Source organism: Microcaecilia unicolor, chromosome 2 (genome assembly GCF_901765095.1).
Source record: "Microcaecilia unicolor chromosome 2, aMicUni1.1, whole genome shotgun sequence".
Classification (NCBI taxonomy): domain Eukaryota; kingdom Metazoa; phylum Chordata; class Amphibia; order Gymnophiona; family Siphonopidae; genus Microcaecilia; species Microcaecilia unicolor.
The window spans coordinates 99,289,336-99,311,917 of record NC_044032.1 but is presented as its reverse complement, the minus strand read 5'-3'; the positions used below and the strand labels follow the sequence as shown (position 1 = coordinate 99,311,917).

The 22,582-nt window shown below is 48.0% G+C and overlaps 1 protein-coding gene across 2 annotated transcripts in view; it reads left to right on the top strand.

The window, feature by feature from the left end:
- The first annotated feature begins 8,641 nt into the window (after window positions 1-8,641).
- Window positions 8,642-22,582, top strand: part of LOC115462267 (ATP synthase subunit C lysine N-methyltransferase-like) — a 64,331-nt gene continuing 50,390 nt past the window's right edge. For both annotated transcript variants that reach the window (XM_030192277.1, XM_030192276.1), the window contains exon 1: window positions 8,642-8,775. The gene's annotated coding sequence lies outside the window, so the exon portion shown is untranslated. The remainder of the gene's footprint in view (window positions 8,776-22,582) is intronic.

The following is a 22,582-nucleotide window of genomic DNA, read 5'->3' as shown; positions in this document are numbered from 1 at the left end:
AGAACCTCCCAACCGTAGTTATGAGTTTGTTAGCCAGTCAGCACCGGATATACGAAGAAAGCTACAGAGAACGGAGGGGTTCGAAGGGATGAGCCTAAGCCAACTGAAAGCTATAGCTGATCGCGTATTCGGATATCGCGACCAGGAGGAGAAGGTGGAGGCCCGGAAGGAATCGACCAGACGGATGCGGGAGAAGGCAGATGTGTTGGCCACGGTGCTGGAAGAACGAATGAGGTCTAGACCAAAGGGGAGGGGCAGGAGAACAAGAGGAACGCGGTCCCCCATAGGGCGTAACCAGTGTGCAAATTGCCGACAAGAAGGACACTGGTGGGCTGATTGTCCAGAGGAGATACGGGACAACCCGAGAGAAGAGGAATCATGGGACCGGCAGAGAGAGGAGGAGACCGGCGACCGCACGGGGGCCCCTAGGCGAGGCCGTGGAAGGGGCCGAAGAGAGAGAGGACGGGATGACCGGAGGGAATGGCAGATGGCTGTGGACGCTACCCGAGACGGCACAGCATGAAGAAACCGGGAGGGCAGAGTCCCCACTGACCCTCTGGTGGAAATTCGGGTGGGGACAGAATCTATGAAGGCCTTACTAGACACAGGGGCCCAGCGATCTGTTATCACCACAGCCATAGCCCCAGCCACGAAAGAAACTATACCAATTGTGGGAGCCTCCGGGAAATCCCTTGCGGCCCCCCTCCTCAAAGAGCGCCAAGTCCAGATCGGAGGGACGATGGTGTCCCATCAGTTCATACACATCCCTGGATGCCCGGTCCCCTTGATTGGTCGAGACCTACTCTGTAAGCTCCAGGCCACCTTGAAGTTCAAGACTACGGGTGAAGTGGAAGCTCGCTTTGAAGATCGGCCAGTGACACTTATCTGTCCAGTAAGAGAAGAATGGAGACTACACGTTCCCCCAACTGTAGGACCCGGCGACTGCCGTTACGACCAGAACACCCCTTTCGCCCAGCAGAGGCGAGCCATAATGGATGAAGTGCCTGATGTATGGGCAGAATTGAACCCCGGCGGACTGGCCGTTAACGCTATCCCCATCTGGATTGAGCTCAAACCAAATGCTCAAGTTGTCAACCAAGGACAATACCACATCCCCTATGCAGCCCGGCATAGTATGCATACACATCTACAGAAACTCCTTCAACAGGGAGTCCTTAAACCAATCAGATCCGCATGGAACACCCCATTGTTGCCCGTTAAGAAACCAGGAACATCCGAGTACAGACCCGTCCAGGACCTGAGGAAAGTCAACAACCAGGTAGCCGACATAGTTGCCCTTGTACCAAATCCATACTCCATCCTAGCCCAAGTGCCATCTCAGACCAAGTGGTACAGTGTCATTGATTTGAAGGACGCCTTCTTTTCCATCCCTCTTGCTGTCGACAGCCAAAAGTTGTTTGCCTTCACGTGGGAAGACTTGCAGACGGGAACCAAGCAGCAATATACATGGACCCGTCTTCCCCAGGGGTTCAAGAACTCGCCTACCCTCTTCGGCGACCAACTCGCCCAGGACCTGAAGACGTATCAGGACGAGTATGGGCCGGTCGTCCAATACGTGGATGACCTGTTGGTGGCCCGTGAAACGTACACCGAATGTGCTGAAGCTACACTCTACCTCTTGAAGACCCTGGAAGCCCAGGGGTACCGGGCCAGTCGCAAGAAGGCGCAGATATGCGAGATCGAAGTCGAGTATCTGGGGTTTCGCCTCCGAGAAGGAACCCGAAGGCTCGGTATCCCCCGAACCCAAGCCATCCGCAACCAACCCACTCCTGCAAATAAGAAGGAACTACGGGCACTCCTCGGAGCCGCTGGATATTGCCGCATTTGGATTATCAATTTTGCCATCCTGACCCACAGTTTGTACGCCAAACTGAAAGGACCTGAACTCGAGGGCCAAAATCTCCGGTGGGAGAAACACGAACTGAAAGCCCTTCAGGACCTCAAGGAGGCCCTTGTGGCCCCACCAGCGCTCGGACTGCCAGATGTGACTAAGCCGTTCTACTTGTTCATCGACGAAAAGAAGGGATTGGCACTTGGAGTCCTTACCCAACTGGTCGGTACCTGGCAACGCCCTGTAGCATACCTCTCCAAGAGCATGGACAACGTGGCACGAGGATGGCCGGGCTGCCTACGAAGCATTGCTGCTGCTTGTCTCCTGATACACGAGGCCAATAAACTCACATTCGGCCAAACACTTTTTGTGACCACACCCCACACCATCCGCGGCCTACTCGAGAGCCACGGACCCAGATGGATGACCAACTCCCGATTGGTCAAATACCAAGCCCTCCTGTGCGAAAATCCGGAGGTGCGGATCCTGGACACGACCAACCTCAATCCTGCCACCCTCCTTCCGGCCCCTGAACCACCACTCCACGACTGTGAAGAGGTAATGGCCACTGTGCACTCGAGCAGACCTGACCTGAAGGATCAACCCTGGCAAGGGGGCATCACCCTTTTTACCGATGGAAGCAGCCAGGTGATAGAGGGAATTCGAAGAGCTGGCTATGCGGTGGTATCTGAGGACCATGTGATCGAGGCTATGGCTCTGACACCCGGAACATCAGCCCAGAAAGCGGAGCTAATCGCCCTCACCAGAGCCCTCCTGTGGGCTGAAGGGAAAGTTGTCAACATTTACACCGACTCCAAATACGCTTTCCTCACCCTCCAGGTGCACGGAGCCTTGTACAAGGAGAGGGGATTTCTGACAGCTGAAGGGAAAGGACTTGCAAATGCCGCTGAGATCTGCCAATTACTCGAGTCGGTATGGAAGCCGAAGAAGGTGGCTGTGATGCACTGCAGGGCCCACACTGGAAGAACGGACCCTATCGCCCGGGGAAATCAGCGGGCGGACGACGCTGCAAAAAGGGCAAGTCAGCTCCCCTACTCCTCTCACCCTCCTGACCCCGTGCTCGTCGTCCAGCTCCCTACGGAGACCCCTATTTACACCCCCCAAGAAACGGAATGGGCCCAACAAGAGGGTCTACAGTCACGCAATGGCTGGTGGATACTACAGGATGGGCGCATATGGATACCCGAAGCCTTGGCCTGGACGGTGGCCAAGGAGGCTCACGACCGCACCCACCTGGAAGGGACGCCCTGGGGCGCTTACTTGAGAAGACCTACTACATCAACAAACTATCCCTGTGGACCAAAAACGCTTCCAGCCGATGCGCGACTTGTGCCCGGAACAACCCTCGAACGGGGCCCGGCCCTATGCCAGGACATGTTCTCCGAGGCACCAGCCCTTTCCACGTGTGCCAGATTGACTTCACACACATGCCCCCGGCGCGCGGCTACAAAGCTATCCTCGTCGCCGTGTGTACCTACACCGGATGGATTGAAGCCCAGCCTACTAGAACGGAAATGGCTAAAGAAGTTACCTCCCTACTGCTTCATCAAATCCTACCCAGATACGGCCTCCCCAAGCAAATAAACTCTGACAACGGTCCCGCCTTCGCTAGCGAAGTAACACAACAGCTCAGTACCAGACTGGGCCTCGATTGGAAGTTGCATTGTGCCTGGAGACCCCAAAGCAGTGGAGTAGTGGAGAGGGCTAACCGATCCCTGAAGAACCAGCTAGCCAAGCTATGCCAAGAAGCAAAAGCCAAATGGCCCGACCTGCTTCCACTGGCCTTGCTGCATCTTAGGTGTACCCCCAAGGCTACCGGCCTTACTCCCTACGAGATGATGTATGCTAGGCCACCACCACTACCCTCCTTTCCCGACTCCTTGCAGATACAGGGTGAGAGTTCCTTAGTGAAACAGATGAGAGCCTTACACCAGGTAGTGCAAGACATCCAGCAGTACACTGAAAGAGTAGCTCCCTTGGTCCTCACCAATCCTACGCACAGGTTCAGGGTGGGAGACGAGGTCTGGGTAAAAGAGTGGGATGAATCTGACTGCCTAAAGCCAAAATGGAAGGGGCCCTCCCTTGTTCTCCTAACGACCTCCACCGCTGTTAAAATTGCAGGAAGCCCAGTGTGGATACATTGGACCCGATTGAAGCCTGCTGCTCCCACTAGCAGCTCCCTGAAGCGTTGGACTGCGCACCAACATCCTGACGCTCCATTACGGCTGACTCTAAGAAAGACGTGAACCACCAGATTCATGCCTGCCCAGCAACAGGAACTCAGTTTCTGGACCCACTGCGTTTTTGGCTCTCTCTTTATCGCAGCCATCATCGTGGGCCTTATCATCTTCTTGCTGCAAAGGCTCGGATACCTTCCACCGCATATATGATGCTGAGCCTACTACTCCTCCTTTGCTCAGTCCCGAGCTATTACCCCTTGAGCCAGAACTGTACTGAATGTTTGCGCCTCGTGCGCCACCGTATAGAGGGAGGATATCACCTAGTCACTACCCTCATTCACCAGACGCAGCCCCCGGAAGGCGATTGCCAGTTTCTCCCGACTTGTGCCCTCATCACTCCGAATGGCCTCCAACAGTTCCACAGATGCCTCCAAGGAAATCTCACTATCTGCCACAGCCCTACCAAACCAAGATACTACAATGTCACCCTCAGCGTAGGACTCCCTGCGTATGTGGCCGGACCTCCGGGAGTCGAGGGAGATGGCATTCTGTATTATATTAATTCCACTCGTATCCTTGTCGGTGGCATCCAAACTGTAGCAACCCTCACCTTCGACGTCTGTGCCGCCATGGACAAGCACCCTTGGTCTCGCAAGTGTGGTAGCCAGAGTTGGCGAGAGGCATACGTTAAGGACCACAAGTATGTCTGCCCCTTCAGTCCAGACATGAGATGCTGCTCCCCGTGGGTGTGGCTCCCATGCGCCGGCGACACTCGAGCCTCGGGCTGGGACCGAGTATGTGCTTATACGGGAGGAGGATATGCCGGATGCGCCGGCCTGGGCGAATTTCGTCGAGGTTCTGGTAACTATGTGTCCCTAGACTGGCCCATCCGAGGACACGACATGCCCTGGAGAGGAACGTGGGGCCTCGGCATTGACGGCGGAGGAATGGATCCGTTGACATATATTACCATATATCAGAGTCTCGAAACGAAGCCTCCTACGCACTACCAGACTACTGTTGTCGGCTACCAAGACGTATTTGATGAAATTGCTCGTGCTGAGCAGACCGAGACTAAATTCCCCATTTCCCCAGAAGCCCGAAATATGTTCCTCAATTTGGCTGAAAACATCGCCCTCTCCCTCGGAATTGCAAACTGTTTCGTCTGCGGAGGCACCGACATGGGTGAACAATGGCCCTGGGAAGCGAGAGAGATCCGACAACACACATGGGATGCACTCAACACCACTAACATTACCTTTCCCCAACGGCCGAAGCCGTACGAATGGGCCCTGAGAACAAATATCATAGGTACCCTCTGCGCTAGTCGAGCGCCATCGAAGCGTTACTCTGTACCAGTGGGAGACTCTGCTTGTACGGGGGTTCTTCAGTATAATGGCAGCCGGACGACCTGGTGGCAAACGGACAACCTGCCCGCCCCGGAGCCTATCTGGACAGAACCCACCTTGAACACGACATGGACATACGGAGGGAACGCCTCCCTCAAGTGGGTAGCCCCGGCGGGCTACTACTATATCTGCGGACGCAGGGCCTATGAACAACTCCCGACCCGCTGGTACGGTACCTGCCTCTTGGGCACGGTCCGACCTAGTTTTTTTCCTTCTGCCCATACAAGTCGGCGAAACTTTGGGAATCCCCCTATACGTGGAAAAGGGGCCTGATAACCCTACCCGACGAAAACGGTCTTTCCCAATCATCAAGCCCAAAGTCCAGATTGGAGACTGGAAGGACAACGAGTGGCCGCCTGAACGTATCATTCACTACTATGGACCGGCCACATGGGCTGAAGATGGTACATACGGGTACCGCACCCCTATCTACATGCTGAATCGCATTATTCGCCTACAGGCCGTACTCGAAATCCTTACTAACGATTCTGCCCTGGCCCTCAATATCCTAGCTCGACAGAACACTAAGCTCATTACCGCCGTCTACCAAAATCGCTTGGCTCTTGACTACCTCTTAGCCCAGGAGGGCGGGGTGTGTGGCAAGTTTAACCTCAGTAATTGCTGCTTACAGATTGATGACCAGAGCCATGTCATCAGGGAGATAACTGACCGGATGGTCAAACTAGCCCACGTCCCCGTCCAGACCTGGAACAGTGCGTGGGATTGGACTTCCTCCCTCACCAGCTGGCTCCCAACCTCCGGGAGCCTGCAAGGCCTCCTCGTCATGGGTGGCCTGTTCTTGCTGTCTTGCCTAATAATACCTTTGTCTCTCCCCTTAGTTTTCAGGTGTCTCCGCTCCACCATGGAAAGCATCGCTGACCGCCGTGCTGCTGCCCAACTTATGGCTCTCCAGATGTACTCCCCCATTCCCCAGTCTGATGAAGCTGACGATGAAGCACCTTGTGGCTGATGTGCACTTTGAACCCCCTGAGTCACTCAATGGGCCATCACCCTTGTGCCAGCAAAAGACCGGCTATAAAGGGGGGGGGATTCCACTAGGGGCCCTCCGTCTCAACCCCGGCGAAGCAACCAACGGCTGCGCAAGGGCTTAGGGCTCGCTTGTTGCCTCCCTCGCTAACTATCCTTGTCCTTTCTTTCCTTTTCAGGGTTCATGGAGGTGATACTCTCCACCAGAATGGATGTTCAAGTATCAAAAGGGGGGAATGAAGGAGTGGAACGCCGGTACTACCTGAATACTACTGAGCAACAGGACAACCTCATGTTTTGTGCCTACTGATGGACTTTTACTTATGCACTCTACCTCTGCTTTTGGCTGTTTGGCCACACCTTATTACTGCACTGGACATTTGTGCCTTATCCAGTTTTACTGTTTACTAACAAGACAAGTTTGCTGTTTACTAATGTACAGACAGAATGCAGGGCTATTAGATATATAGCTTGTAACAGTAGTTTGCAAGGCCTATACAAGACCAGCTTGCACGTAGCAACGCCATCTGAATAGGCGACCTTGGAGGGTGCTGACACCCCCCTGCATTCCTGAGCCGCACCTTATCTCCTGTGCTAGAAAGGAGCATTGTGTGTGTACAGAATAAGCTGCTAAGTTTCGTTTTTCTTGCCAGTATCATTTCAGTGTTATGACGTGTGTACGTACTGGGACTACAATTTTGTACTGTAAGAACTACAAATGTTTACTGCGCATGACAGGTATGACGTGTAAGGGGCCAAATGCGCAGGCCCAGTAGGGAAGTATAAATGTAAGCGTCAGATGATTTATGACACACAGTGTCCCGAGGCTACTCGGTGCTGTTCACTTGCTAGCAATAAAGTTGCCTTGTTTGGAACCAAAATTTGCCTTTCGTCTCCTGATTTCCCACCTGTTTCATTTTGACTTATAAACCATTTGTCCCTGAAACATGCTCAAACAACAGAATAATCCATTTGTTTATCTAAAAGGTAAACTTCTACAAAACAGATGAAGATGTGATTCCATGTGCCCCAATGAAAGGAGAGTTTAATTCTACTTCCATTTAATTTCAATATATTCCATCATCTTTATAACACCAACACCAGGCTTCCCAAGGCAGATTACAACAACATTTAAGATGAACCCATCAGGAAACAGGGCACCCTCACTGAAATTTGGCCATCTGTATTGTATACAGTGTATTTATTTAGTTTTGAGCATAGAAAAATGAGCACAAACTACAGAGTTTAAAATTGCTGTTTCTAACAGCTATAATAATTTTTAAGCTATTTTAGTGATAAAATTATTTCATGAAATTTATATCTACATATGGGAAGCTTTCAAATAAATTAAAAAGCTGTCCAATAAGTTAAAAAAACAAAAACAAAAACTTTTGTCCTACACCTTTTAAGGCACTGCCTATCCAATCAACAGTTTTAGCCTTGTTACAGATGGACCAACAATAAAAAAAAAAACGTGTTTGCTTTGTTTTGAGTAGAGGAGTGTGGTAGCCGTGTTAGTCCACTCTTAAGGTTATCAATAGAAATCAAACAAAATAAAACATGGAAAAGAAAATAAGATGATACCTTTTTTATTGGACATAACTTAATACATTTCTTGATTAGCTTTCGAAGGTTGCCCTTCTGTCAGTTTCCGATCTGACGAAGAAGGGCAACCTTCGAAAGCTAATCAAGAAATGTATTAAGTTATGTCCAATAAAAAAGGTATCATCTTATTTTCTTTTCCATGTTTTATTTTGTTTGATTTCTATTGATAACCTTTGTTTTGAGTAAACGGGGATGACGGCTGCGCTGGGAAGGGGAAACTTAGACCGTCCTAATTGGCTTCTTTGCTTACAATGGACTAGATAGGCTTACTTACACTCCTGTTTATTAAACCGCCTTGTTAAAAACAACGTCAACGCACCCCGCTTCCGAGGAAAACGACACTGAACCAAGTAGGTTAGACTGAGCAACCCTCCTTACAAACGACTGATCCCAGGGGGCAGTCCCGGACGCACTGTCTCCTTCTACCTGTGCGCAAGCGCCTGGCCCGCGAATCGGTTATGGCGCATGAGTTTGACACGCCCCTGGGGGAGGAGGTGTGTTTTTGCATAGCCTCCTAGTGGTAAAGCTGGAACGCGGAGGGGCGTGGTACTATTTAGTTTCCGCCCTTCACTGCCTGTAGGCGTGCCTTTCAAGGCTTCACTGAGTCTATGGTTGCGTTTATTTTGTTTTCTTTTTTTTTCGTTCTCCCAGTTCCCAGCTGCGAATGTGCCTTGAAGGAGCTGAGTGTACTACGAAGTGTTTTCTTCAAGAGGCATGAAATGTGAGAACATTTTAATGCGTATGACCTTCTCTTTGGTCTCTCGAGAGCAGTTAAAACTTTTCTTCTACTCTACTCTCTCTGTCCTTGGTCATTTATTTTAGAGATTTTTAGCTTAACAGTTAAAGGCCTGTGAAATAATTTGGAGGACTAAGCTGCAAATTTTTTAACTTAAGAACTGATATATAAAAAAAAAAAAAAAGCATTCCCAACTTTAGGAGGGCTTGGATTTAAAATTTCGGTGCTGGTACACAAGACGAGATAGCAATCCCAGAGAAAAGGGGGTGGGGGAAAAGAGATACCAAAATACAGAGCTAGCAAAGAAGCAGAGGAAGGCTATAGTGCCACAATAGCACCCCTTTGATGCTGCATATATTCACATGGCCCTAAACTAAAAGTGCAAGCACGACTTCGGTCTGAATATTTCGAGCAAAAGAACCAACGGACCCCACAGATCTTTTGCCTACAGAGTTGCCTGTGTCTATCTTTCTTCTACAAAAATTAAACACCTTTCCTGATTACTTGGGATAAATAAATTCTTCCTTTATTTGCTGTGGGTGCTTTGAGCCATTGTACCAGTATATGGAATATGATAATCCATTGGCTATTAAAAGTAAGCCTGAAAGTGATTAGGTTCCTTTTTTTTTCTTATTTTAAAACTTTACTGAGTTACAAATGATTAATGAAAGATAGGATTGATTGAGTACTTAAGTTTGAAGCTTTTCCAATAGGTGCTACATTTGACAACATTCATACATCACGTGGACTTGGCTTGTGCCAAACTTGGCTTTTAAATGTTTATAATAAACATAAACATACTTGCAGTCAATTTGTATGTCTGTTATAATGTATCCAAATATGCATACCAATTTTGATTGGAAGGGAAATACCACATTTTTAAATCCTTGGATCAATACCATTAATGAAACCTTCACAATGTAAATGTTTATTAGCATCCTTTTTCCTCTTGGTCTTTATTTCTAGGTCTCTAAATTGCTTTTCTTGACTCAACATGCCCCGCCATCACTTTGTATTTTTTTAATGTCTTTTTATTGACTATTAGCTGCTGTGTATGATTCTAATACTGTCCTAATGTATGGGTTGATGAAAAATGCCTGTTTTGTCGTAGTGAGGGGAAAATGACGCAAAGTGATGATATATTATTAAAAGTGAAATTTCTTGGTTCAGTAACTACATACAATACAATGACTTCTTCACGTACTACTCTCTTCACATAGAATGAATTAGAGAGTTCAGTGTTTTGAAATTACAGCCTATCTAAATCCTGCTGAGAGGACACACATTCTTAACTATGGTTTGTTTATACCGTGTGTGTCACATCTGTACTTCTACAGTAGATGACTTGTAAATAGTTCTATTCTGTTTCATAGACTTCTATTCCGCCCTGCTCTATATAGATTCTGATTATAAATAAGCTGTCAACTACAATTAGTTGAGAATTACAGTACAATACAAAAAACCCCTTTAAATATTGTAATCAGACCTTCAAAAGTTTTCATAATATGTTCTTAAAAGTTTACAAAAAAATCATGGGATGAAATTAATCCAATTGATAATGGAATATTATTCCTAAATTTAGTCCCTTAATATAAACAAATTCTGGAACATTCCTTCTAATAACAAACCACCTTTGTGATTCGAAGTGAATATAGTAGCAGGTTGCGTATCGCGGCTTTTGATAGGAAAGCAATTTATTTGAGAGAGAATTACTTTCAGGCGACAAAGCATGGGTTCTCCAAAGACAAGCAGGCTGATATTCTCACAAGTGGGTGACGCCACGTCGGCCCTGGAGGATTTTAAAGCAAAATCTCTTCTATGGTGTTCTGTCGCGCGAGCGATCGCACTGCGCACACCTCTTCTCGCTCGCTGTGCAGACACGCCCCTCAGTTTTTCTTTTTCCGCGTCTGAGGAGACATGGAGTTCGTTAGTGCTTCGTGTTTTCTTCTGGTCCTCGGAGTAAAATCTCTTTTTTTATTTTACCCTTTTGGGTGTTCTTTATTTTTTCATTTGTACTCTTTCATGGCAGGCTCATTGTGGCTTATATATACAGGTACTTTTTGTACCTGGGGCAAGGAAAAGTTAAGTAATTGCCAGAGTCACAAGGGGCTGTGCCTGAAAGGAAGACAAAGCATATAAGCTTCTCTTTTTCTTTTTTCTTATAAAAGTGCTGGTACATTGTTATCTGTGGGCTCTCTCTCGCCAGCAAACTAAACAAGCCCACATTTTTAGGATCCATTTATTAAAACTTTACAAATGGCTCTCCAGAGCTGTGAGAGCCTGCTTCAGCACACCACTGTCCTTAAGTCCCACAAGTGGTGAAGGTGTATGTCACAGGAAAAAAACAGGGACCTAAGCAGGTGCATCCCTGGTCAGCCACTGAATGGGCAACCTGGTGACACAAAATCATTGGTGTAACCTTTGAAGTGAGTCTCCACCCGCCTCGGCGCCTCCTGCTCTGCAGGTCATTCGGGCGCATCGGAGGATGTGTCTTGGGCCGGATCATCTCCCTGTGAAGCGCAAGTAGTGTCTCAAAGACGAGACGTATTCTACTCTGCCAGGGATGCCCAAAGGAGATCATTCTGGAGTCCGACAGAGACCGATGCACGCTGGGTATAGTTATGCATCGAATAGGTCTCCACCTGCCTCGGCGCCTCCTGCTTGGCAGGTCATTCGGGCGCATCGGCGGATGTGTCTTGGGCCGGATCATCTCCCTGTGAAGCGCAAGTAGTGTCTCAAAGACGAGACGTATTCTACTCTGCCAGGGATGCCCAAAGGAGATCATTCTGGAGTCCGACAGAGACCGATGCACGCTGGGTATAGTTATGCATCGAATAGGTCTCCACCTGCCTCGGCGCCTCCTGCTTGGCAGGTCATTCGGGCGCATCAGCGGGTGTCGGTACCATCGATGCCCAGAGCTTTGCTCCCTCTGTTATGGAGGTATCCGGGCTTCAGATATCAGTCGGTGCCGAGAGCGTTGCTTTCTCTGTTATGGAGGTATCCTGGCATTGGACATCGATACACCGGTACCAGGTATTAACAGTGCCATCGGTACCGGGTATCATCGGTGCCGTGGATACCATCGGTACCGGGTGTCATGGGTACCGTCGGTACCGAGTATCTTCGGTACCGTCGGGTACCGAGTATCTTCGGTACCATGGGTGCCGTCGGTACCGAGTATCATCGGTGCCATGGGTACTGTCGGTACCGAATATCATCGGTACCGAGGAGTATCGGTACCAGGAACATTGGTACCATGGTCGGTGCCATGGGTCCCGTCGCTACCGGGTATCATCGGTACCATGGGTCCCGTCGGCACCGGGTATCATCGGTACCATGGGTGCCGTCGATACCGAGTGTCATCGGTGCCATGGGTGCTGTCGGTACCGGGTATCATGGGCACCATCGGCACCAGGTATCATGGGCACCATCGACTATCGGTACCAGGTATCATCGCCCATCGGTACCGAGTATCATGAGTACCATCGGTACCATAGTATCAGGTATCGTCGGTACCGCGGATACCATGGGTATCAGGTATCATGGATGCCGTCGGCACATGAGTACCATCGATACCAGATATCATGACCAGGTACCATCAGTGCCATGGGTGCCATTGGTACCAGGTGTCATGAGCACCGTCGGTGCCATGTGTACCATCGGTACCGTCGGTGCTGTTGGTGCCGGATATCATGGGTACCATCGGTACCACATGTCATGGGTACCATCGGTACCAGGTATCATGGGTACCATCGATACCAGATATCATGACTATCATCGGTACCAAGTACCATGGGTACCATTGGTACCGGGGGCCATCGGTACCGTCGGTGCCATGGTCTGGCAGTCTGGTTTCGATTCCCTTGCATTTCCAGATTTTGTCCTTGGCTTCGGGACCATGGGTACCATTGGATGCCATGGGTGCTACCGCCTCCTGCGGCATCTAGCTTTTCACCTGGTCTCCTTCACCGATGCTGCCTCTGGTATGGGTGTTCGCACCCTACTGGGGCAACTTCTCGACCCCGTAGTAGAACTTACCGCGCCTCCATATCGGACGCGTTTGGATCTGAGCTGCTCTGTTTGAGTAGTTAGCTCAGTTCAATGATGGTTCATCTGACATTACAGTGGAGATTGTGAATCCCAATGCCCAGATGCTCGAGGTCCTAGACTACCATCTTCACCTGAGTCTTCTGCCACTCAGAACAGATAGGAGTTCTAAGAACTTACTTCGGTTACGAGCATTCCCACCGGAGTAGGCTAAACCTTTTCACCAAGTGGTCAGGTAGCACACGGTGTGTCGCAGGTTCCTGTCCAAGGGCATTTTCGACACTTGTAATGTAACACCTAGATTTCTGCTCTAGGTACAATGATGCGCAGACTCTCATGACTGTGTGCCTCTCACCTGGAGGAGGAGACTCAGCAGAAAATTGTAGATATGCTGTGCATACACTTCCTCATCTCGGAAGTTCTTTAGAGAGAAGAGTAGTTTTCCTTGTGCCTTAAGGGGTCGTACCTATACTCCTACTTCTCGACAGCCGGTTCAGGCTATGCCTCAGCACGCTCGTTCTAGTCAGCGGCGTGCACCTAATCAGGCCCCTGCAGCTATTCCCCAGGAACCAGAGAGGGGGTTTTGACTGGCCGTACCGGCCAATCTGCCTGTCGGGGGGGGGAAGTTTAAATTTTCTCCACCAAAGGTGACTTCTTTTATCCTCCAACCGGTGGGTTTTTTCAAATAGTCCGGTTAGGATACATTCTCAATCTGGAATCAAACCCTCCACATTGTTCATTGGAAGCTTAATCCTTTAGCTTCCATCAAAAGTGAGTACTTGCAGAGGAACTCTCTGCCTTTCTCAGCACCAATGCAGTCGAGCCCGTTCCACCAGGGCAAGAAGGGTTGAGATTCTATTCCAGGTCCTTCCTTGTGGGTTGCGTCCCATCATAGACATAAGGGGCCTAAACAGATTTTGGTTCAGGATGCTTTCCCTGGGCATCCTTCTTCCCATACTTCAGGAAAACGATTGGTTATGCTCTCTGGACTTACAGGATACTTATACTCTCTTTGCTTCCAGAGTATGTTTTTTCCTAGTGCCTGGCTGTTGTTGCAGCGTATCTTCATGGACTGGGAGTGCATGTGTTCCCTTAACACGATGATTGCCCGTCTCAACAGATTACAGCACAGTACATATTGAGACTTCTAGACACATGGCTTCCACAGTTCACGTAACTCCCATGGCACTTTTGCACATGACATCCGCTCAGTGCATCCTAGCTTCCCAGTGGTATCAAGTTTAGGGTATGTAGAGGATGTAACCCAACTGTTCGCCAGTCTTCGGAATTCCCCTCAGAGGTGGTTAATTCTCTCCATTTTGATTCTGAGGCGTCCCGTCCACCTTACTCAGTCAAAAGCTGCTGACGAAGGTTGCATCCCTCCTGGCTATCCAACCAAATTATTTTAATTCAACCAAACAATCGGGTTGTGATGCACTCGATAACAAAGGAGTACTGGATCTTGCCCTCTGAGTCAGGATGCCATGCAGATGTAGCGGTGGGCCCGCAACGCGGCATGTTTTCTCCAAGCCACTTATATAATTGGCGTAAACAGCAGTCTGGCCGACAGGCTGAGCAGGATAATGCTACAGTCATGGTTGTTGAGCATGCCTATAGTTCGAAAGATCTTCCGGAAGTGAGATACCCCCTCAGTGGATCTTTTTGCTACTTAGTCCAATCGCAAAGTCCCTCAGTTCTGTTCCAGGCTGCAGGTTCACGGCAGGCTACCATCGGATGCCTTTCTCCTTCTTTGGGGGACAGGTTTTCTGTATGCGTATCCTTCCATACATCTGGTGGAAAAGACTTTGCTGATTCTCAAGCAAGATTGTGGAGCCATGATTCTGATTGCTCCTTTCTAGCTGCGTCAGATAGGATTCCCTCTTCTTCTGGAGTTGGAATGTTTTCCAGCTCTCATTACGCAGAACGAGGGGGCACTTCTACATCCCAACCTCCAATCTCTGGCTCACACGGTCTGGATGTTGAGAGTGTGGGTTTCGTTGAGTTTTCCAGAGTGTCTCCCGACTCTTGGTTGCTTCCAGAAAAGATTTCACAAAGAGGTGTTATTCTTTTTCATGGAAGAGGTTTGCCGTCTGGTGTGACAGCAAGGCCCTAGATCCTGCCTCTTGTCTTATACAGACCTTGCTTGAGTTCTTTCTACACCTGTCTGAGTCTGGTCTCAAGACCAACTCTGTCAGTGCTATAAGAGCTTATCATCAACGTGTGAAAGGTCAGCCTTTAGCTGTCCACTTCATGAGAGGTTTATTTCTCCCCCAATATTGAGAGAATTCCTTGTATGTGTCTAGGGGAGATTATTTCTGTTGGGTTTAGCACCCCCAATAATTTTGACAGTTGGCTCTTATGCTTCGGTCAGAGTCCCTATCACTCCTTATCCAGTATCTTGGGGTCTCAATGTCGTTTTCATCCAGCTGCTGCAAGCTCAATTCGGGCCACTGGATTCCTGCCATCTGAAGTATTGGACCTGGAAGGTCGTTTTCCTTAGTGGCTGTTCCTTCAACTCGTAAGGTCGGTGAGCTTCAGTCTCTAGTAGCTCAAGCGCCTTACCTTACTTCTCATCTTAACAGAGTAGTTCTCCGCATGCAGACAAAGTTCTTACTGGCGCTGGTATCAGAGTACCAGCTGATCCAGTCAATTGTCTTGCCAACATTCTTTCTCCCTCATCTTACATCCCTGGCGAAAGCAAGCTGCGCACTTTTTGCGTGGAGCAGACGAGCTCCCTCGGACGGTCCGCCCAGTTGTTTATTTCTTTTAATGCCAGTTGCTGTTGGAAACCGCATCATTTCTTCTTGGCTAGCAGATTGCATCTCCTTCATTTTTGTCCAAGCTGGACTGACTCTAGAGGGCCATGTCACGGCTCACAAAATTAGAGCCATGGCTGAGTCGGTGGCTCATCTAAGATCAGTCACTATTGAAGAGATCTGCAAAGCTGCGGCGTGGTCATCAGTCCACACATTCACATCTCACTACTGCCTTCAGCAGGATAGCCGACGCGTCAGTCGGTTTGGGCAGTCGGGGCTGCAGAACTTCTTTGGGGTTTAGAATCCAACTCCAACCCTCCTAAGCCCATTTTTGTTCTGTTCCAGGCTACACTCATTTAGATGGTTCTTCTTTTCAGGTCAATTTTTATTCTGGCCTCGCCGTTGCGAGACTCAATTGACCACTGTTTGTTGTGTTGTGTAAGCCTGGAAGCTAGGGATACCCCACTTGTGAGAATATCAGCCTGCTTGTCTTTGGAGAAAGAGTAGTTACTTACCTGTAACAGGTGTTCTCCGAAGACAGCAGGCTGCATATTCTCACAAACCCTCCCATCTCCCCTTTTGGAGTTGTCTCCTCCATCTTTTGGATTTAACTGAGGGGCGTGTCCGCACAGCGAGCGGGAAGAGGTGTGCGCACATGCGCAGTGCGATCGCTCGCGCGACGGAACACCGTAGAAGAGATTTTTAGATTTTGCTTTAAAATCCTCCGGGGCCGACGTGGCGTCACCCACTTGTGAGAATATGCAGCCTGCTGTCTTCGGAGAACACCTGTTACAGGTAAGTAACTACTCTTTATTTACACTCTGCATGCATGCAGTGGCATTCTGGGAAATGTTTCTCACTATACAACTAAGGAGGTTTGAGCACAGGTGACGGCACGACGTCAAAAAGTTGAAGCCACTTAGGTTAATCTGTTTCCCCTTCCCCGCGCAGCTGTTGTTCTGCGTACACTAAAACATGCAGTGGCATTCTGGGAAGGAAATGTTGCTCAGTACACGGTACAATCAAGGTTTTTTTTTTTTATTTCTTTATTTATAATTTTAAATTTTTATACATTCAAGGATAAACCTTGTACGGAAATTCAGGTAGAAATCAATATCATATTATCCCAGAAAATTTCACATTATCCTAATTTTCATTAAGAATATTTAACAGAAATGGAATAATTAAGAAAATTATAAAATGTAGAATTATGAAAATTATAACCTTTCTTAGACCTCAATTAAGGCAAAAGGGGGAGAAAAAAAAAGAATTAGAGAAGATTATATAAGCAATTTACGAAATAAAAATATAGGAATTCAGGCTACATATCCTCCAGTTATTTTCATTTCACTTGTTTCGTCTCTACAAACAATTTCAGTTGTTCCGGTGTAAAAAAGATGTATTTAGTTTGTCCCAATTTCACCACACATTTGCATGGGTAAGCAAGGAAAAAGGAAGCTCCTATATCTATAGTCTTTTGTTTTAACGTCAGAAATAATTTCCTTTTTTGTTGTGTAGCTTTGGTGATATCTGGGTAAATCCATATTTTGGAACCATGAAAATGAGCATTCATATTTCTGAAGTAAAACTTTAAAATGGCGTTGTAATCTTGCTCAAATACCAGGGATATAATCACTGTGACTCTGTTGGTTATAATTTCTGTAGATTGTTCCAATATATCAGAAATATTTTGTAAGTTCAAGTTACCTTCTTCAGGACCTTGCATTCCTTCTCTGTTCTTAGGAATATAATATATTTTGTTTAGCGGGGGTATACCCTCAGGAGAGAAATGAAGAATTTCTATTAGGTATTTCTTAAAGGTATCAAGTAGGGTTATCCCCGCTAGCAGTGGGAAATTTAAGAGTCGGAGATTAAGGCGCCGATTAAAATTTTCAATTTGCTCAATTTTTTGCCTCATATTTGTTGAATCTTTCACCGTTGTATTTTTAAAGGCATTCAATACTTCAACCTCTTTCTGTAACGATTTTACTTGTATAGTTATGTCTTCTTTGACAGAGTCTACAGTCTGTTTTAGTTCCACAAACTTAGTATTTAAAGTTAGTACATCACCTGCAGTCTGCTGAGTTGTTGTGGTGATTTGGTCCAAAATCACCTTCAATGTTTGTAGAGTCACCTCCGAAGTTTGTGCCATAGGGTTTGAATTCCCCATGGCTCCTCGAGTCGACAGTTGTGCTCCTGGGTCCCCACTGGAAACTCCTTTCGGCCCGACTTCCGAGTCGTCGGGGTTTCCCGCCAGGGGCACCTTCGACATCGGACTAGGTGGGATCTGTGAGGGCGATGGCGGTGATAGGGAGATTTCCTCTCCCAGTGGGGCTACCGCTTCTCCGGATTTCCCCACAACGGGATCCTCTCCCCGTGTTCTGGAGGTACCGGGGAAAAAACGCTCCAATGAAGTTTGACCCGATACGGGAGTTGAGGTAGGTGGAGGCACTACCCGCAAAACACCCTTGCGCTTATGGGGCATTGTAAAGCAGGAAAAATAGAAGTTGTTCGGCACAGCTTTCATGGAGCGTTTTCATGTCCACCCGGTGTAGCGGCCATCTTGAATTTTCTCCCACAATCAAGGTTTGATTGAGAACTGGAACTGGCATGATGTTGAAGCCACTTAGGTTGATTTGTGTTTCCCATTCCCCGCAGCCGTCGTTCTGCGTACACTCAAAATTTGCTAAGAGCTACTGCATCCACGTTGTTCTTTATTGTTGGTAGCATTTTTGTTTAATTTCACTTATATTTTCAAACATGCCAGTTTGTGTAGCATTCGGATGTACTCAGAGGAAGTATAATAACGGAATAACTTTTCATAGGTAGAGTAATTATAAATTGTAATCAGTTTGTCATTTGGAGGGGCTGGATAACGGGACATCGTAGTATGTGTTATATTCGTGCAGAGATTTTTTTTTCTCCTGGTAAAGGGCCGCTAAAACAGACGTCGTCTTATGAGAATCAGGTGCTCAACATTCAATCTATTTATTTATGATTTTTTTTTTTTTTTACTAAACTACTACTACTACTACTTAATATTTCTAGAGTGCTACTAGGGTTATGCAGCGCTGTACAGTTTAACAAAGAAGGACAGTCCCTGCTCAAAGGAGCTTACAATCTAAAGGATGAAATGTCAAGTTGGGGCAGTCTAGATTTCCTGAATAGAGGTATAGTGGTTAGGTGCCGAAGGCGACATTGAAGTGGTGGGCTTTGAGCAAGGATTTGAAGATAGGGAGGGGGCCTGGCGTATGGGCTCAGGGAGTTTGTTCCAGGCGTGGGGTGAGGCGAGGCAGAAAAGGCGGAGCCTGGAGTTGGCGGTGGTGGAGAAGGGTACTGAAAGGAGGGATTTGTCTTGAGAGCGGAGGTTGCAGGTAGGAACGTAAGGGGAGATGAGGGTAGAGAGGTAAGGAGGGGCTGCAGATCGAGTGCATTTGTAGGTTAGTAGGAGAAGCTTGAACTGTATGCGGTACCTCATCGGAAACCAGTGAAGTGACTTGAGGAGAGGGGTGATATGAGTATATCGGTCCAGGAGGAAGATAAGACATGCAGCAGAGTTCTGAATGGACTGAAGGGGGGATAGATGGCTAAGTGGGAGGCCAGTGAGGAGTAGGTTGCAGTAGTGAAGACGAGAGGTAATGAGAGAGTGGATGAGAGTTCGGGTGGGGTGGTGTGCTCAGAGAGGAAAGGGTGAATTTTGCTAATGTTATCGAGGAAGAAGCGACAGGTCTTGGTTATCTGCTGGATATGCGCAGAGAAGGAGAGGGAGGAGTCGAAGATGACTCCGAGGTTGCGGACTGTAATACAGAGTTTTGGTTTCATTACTAAAGAACTTGACTGCTATCGATTCTGTACATATCGTAGTTTAATGGGGAGCAATGGGACTGGAGGAGGGGAATAGGAGGGGTTTGGAGTGTTGGGGGGGGGGGGGGTATGTTGGATTGATGACTTGTTTCTGGATTTTACTTATGTCATAACATAGTAGACGACAGCAGATAAAGACCTGTACGGTCCATCCAGTCTGCCCAATAAGATAAACTCATTGTATGTGATACTTTATATGTGGTCTGTGGCGAAAATATCCAAGGAAGAGCTTTTGTTACTCTTGCTGTTTTTCTATCTGTTTGATGACTTCTTTAATAAAAATGATTTAAGCGTTCATTGTATTGTATCTAACATTATGAAAGTACCATACTGGAGTAAATACTATAACATTCATGAAAGAGAAGAAAGCATATGTAAGGGAAGTTTGTAAATTGAAAGTGGATGAAGCTGTGGGCCAAATAAGATACATCCCAGCATTCGAAGAACTGAAGAATTTGGTGAGCTCAGAGAGATCCTGGCAAGTCCACTTAAGTTTAATACATTTTTGGAGACAAGGGTGGCTCCACAAGACAGAAGGAGGTAGAATGTCATCCCTTTCCATAAAAGTGTTAGGTGGTTGAAGACTACAGGCGCATAAGCCTTACCTGATGGAAACGCTACTACAGGTTCAACAAATGCCAAGTGCTAGTTTGCCGTGGCACTTAAAAAATTGAACCCTGATGGCTGGGATTTCATGCTGCTGCGCTTGTCAAAGGTTCCTTGTATCTTGACTGTTTTGTGGTTCTTTTCGTTTTAACTCACACTGTGCAAGAACATCTGGTGGCATTAGGGTTTACAGAGCATTGGGGAGGAATGGGGAGCTCTGTCCAGCATGTATCTGCATCATGCTAGCAGGCCCTCCACAGACAGTGACACGGGGGATCCTGTCCCTCCTCCCCCCGACACAAGGACACGGGGTGTGCTGGAGCTCCTAACTCCCCTCACACCCCCAAAAAATTCCCTGTTGGCACAGTGGGCCACAAACCTAACCCCTCAACTCTTATATGGTAGTGAAGCCCTGCCCAGCGCATTGCCATTTTGAAGGCAGTGCTGAAAGAGGAGGGAGTGTGCTACTCTTCTCAATCAGGGAGGTACAGAAAAGGGGACAGGGCCACTGGACCATCAGGCGGGGGGTTGGGTTTGTGGCCCACTGAATTTTTGGGGGGGTGTGAGGGGGGTTAGGAGGGCTGGCGATCCACCAGATCTCCTGCCCCTGTGCTCTTGTGGGGGGGGGGGGGGGGGTCAAGGGGAACACCGGACCTCCAGTCCCTGTGTCGCTGTCGGGGGTGGGGGTGGCAGTAGGCCACCAGGGCCGAAGCAGTGGTGGGGAGTTCAAGAGGTCCCACGGACCTTCATCTCCTGTGTTTGATAGGTCCCGGCTTTTGACAGCCCGGACCTGTCAAGTGCGGGAGGCTTGTGCCTAAGCGCATGCTCATGCATAATGCTCTGATAATAGAGGCATTATAGCCCTGTGCTGTTCTAGTGCTATTTTTAGAGCACTGTTTGGAACAATGTGGGGCTTCTGATCATCTGGATGTATGGCCCAGTTAGATGTCTTGACTAATTTTTGTTTTCTTTTCTTTCAGACAATGGTGGTATTGATTTTTCAGGGCTTTGTGTTGAGCAGCAGTGCTTCTATCCAAAAAGTGCCTGATCATTCTCTTAGCACTATGGGGATAAGTTTGTAAAGAAGGTGCCAACATTTACATACACGAGGGGAGAGGCATTTTTCATACACCTTTTTCTTGATTATCGGTTTGTTTGTTCAAGTACTTATATAGCATAGTGGTTTGCTGTTATCCCAATCACACTTGGATACTGTTTTATTGCCAATAAAAGATAATTTAACAGTAAATATACATGTAAACGACCAGAATGCTGGCATATGTATGTGTACATACATGTGTAAATAGCGGAAATCAGTTCCGTGCTGGGTACACATCACTTTTAGTACCGTGTGTTGCCTTTTGGTCTCACATTGGCTCCCAGGGTTTTCACCAAATGTCTTGCTGTAGTCACAGTGTCGCTACGTAGACCGGGAGTCAACTGATCTGGACGATTGGCTGGTAAAGAGCACCCCTATCTGGATGATTTGGCTGGTAAAGAGCACGTCGAAGGATGGTGCTCAAAAGTCCATGCAGTGAACTGTTTGAGTGGCCTAGGGGCTCATTTTCAAAGCACTTAGACTTACAAAGTTACATAACAACCTATGGAACTTTGTAAGTCTAAATACTTTGAAAATACACCTCCTAGTGTTTTAAACTACCCCAAGACCCATATCCATCCCATTCAGCAATTGGAGTTCATCAGAGCCCTTTTAGACACGCAGCAGGTGCAGGCTTTTATCCCTGTCCTGAGGGCGGACACTCTTGCCACTCAGGTGTGAGCTAGTCAGCAGGTCACAGCTTGGAAGATGCTGAAGTTCTTAGGCCCCATGGCCTCCATTATCCATGGCACATCTTCACATGAGAACTACCCAGTAGGATCCTAGCTTCCTCAGTGGTGCCAAGCCTCTGGGAACCTAGAGGATGTCATTCGAGTAACACCAGAGTTGGTTCAGTTTCTCCTTTGGTGGACAGTTCAGTCCAGTTTGACTGGGGGACTTCCATTCCAAATTCCTTAGCCCTGGAAGGCGCTGATGATGAATGCATCCCATCTGGCATGGGGGGTCACTTAGATGGGCTTTACACCCAAGGTGCGTGGTTAGCCCAGGAGACAGATCTCCACAAAAACCTTCTGGAACTCCATGCAATCTGGAATACTTTTAGAGATTGGCTATTCAACCAAATTATGTTCATTCAAACAATCAGGCTGCGATGTACTACATCAACAAGCAGGGGGACAGTGGATCATGCCCACTCTGTAGGGAGGCCATCCGGAAGTAGCTCTGGGCAGCCCAGCATGGGATGCTCCTCAAAGCCACTTAACTGGCGGGCAATCCAACAGCCTGGCCCACAGACTGAGCAGTGGTCACTCAGCATGGGCATTGCCCATGAGATCGTCTGAGTGTGGAGGGACCCCCTCGGTGGATCTCTTTTCCACTTAATTCAATCACAAAGTTCCTCAGTTCTGTTCCAGACTCCGGGCCCATGACAGGCTAGCATCGGATGCCTTCCATGTTCATT